The following is a 982-nucleotide window of genomic DNA, read 5'->3' as shown; positions in this document are numbered from 1 at the left end:
TCCGGGTGAACGTCATGGCCTTTGCCTCCCATTTAATTAGTTTTAATGATTTTCTTTATCGTCTTCTCTGCTATTATTATTATTATTATTATTATTATTATTAAAAATTGGTAGTGACAAATAAGGTGACAAATTAAATACAGACTCGTAGCTCAGCTAACTCAACAAAACTAACAAAAATATATGCGTGAGGAGCGTAACATAATTGAAAAGAATCTTACCAAATGGACAAACCCAAAAATCTGAAAGAAAATTTTTATTTTCAGGTAGCGCTGTCGTTTTCTTCCGTAATCTAAAGGTTTTAGATTTTGTTTAGGTTAACGTGAATTTAAAAAACAAAAGAGACAAAAAAGCTATCATCTCTTTTTGTCTTTTTTTAATGCCGCGTTGTCGTTCTTGCGACAATAAAATGGCTCGACTGTGTGTGTGTGTGTGTGTGTGTGTGTGTGTGTGTGTCAATCAAAATTTGGACACAAGATGGCAGTAGACGACACGAAATAACCGGGTACGTCAGTCATTTTCTTCTACCCAAAGTGAGAAAACAGATCATCTCAGCAGAGCAGGTGTTTGTTTTTTTAAGAGTTTTACGTATATCTTTGTGTTTGGTTGGTTGTTTTTATTTACGTGTTTATTGTACTGATGAAGACCAGCCATGTGAATAATGGCAGCCTGGATTCTGTTAGGCCGAAAGCAAACAGTGACAATGATCAGAATAAGAAACAAAGATGTCATGCTGTCACTTCTATGAGCCACCTTTTTTTTTTCTTTAAACACTGCTACACAGCTGTGTGTACATCCATCCATCTAGTACATAGTGTTCTTTGAGAACTGCGTGGGTCACTGGGGCAAAAGGGCAAGAGCTAGAAAAGATGCAGGGAGCTGAGGGGGGTGGGGAAGCTGGTCTTCTCTTCATCTTTGGGGAAGGTGATGGGATGCTGACCCCAGGCAGATGGTGATGAAAGAATTGTGTGTGTTGTTTCAT

The sequence above is a fragment of the Perissodus microlepis genome, chromosome 12 (genome assembly GCF_051167445.1).
Source record: "Perissodus microlepis isolate ML-2025 ecotype Zambia chromosome 12, ASM5116744v1, whole genome shotgun sequence".
Classification (NCBI taxonomy): Eukaryota; Metazoa; Chordata; class Actinopteri; order Cichliformes; family Cichlidae; genus Perissodus; species Perissodus microlepis.
The sequence above is the reverse complement of the archived record's forward strand: the minus strand, read 5'-3'. Positions refer to the sequence as shown.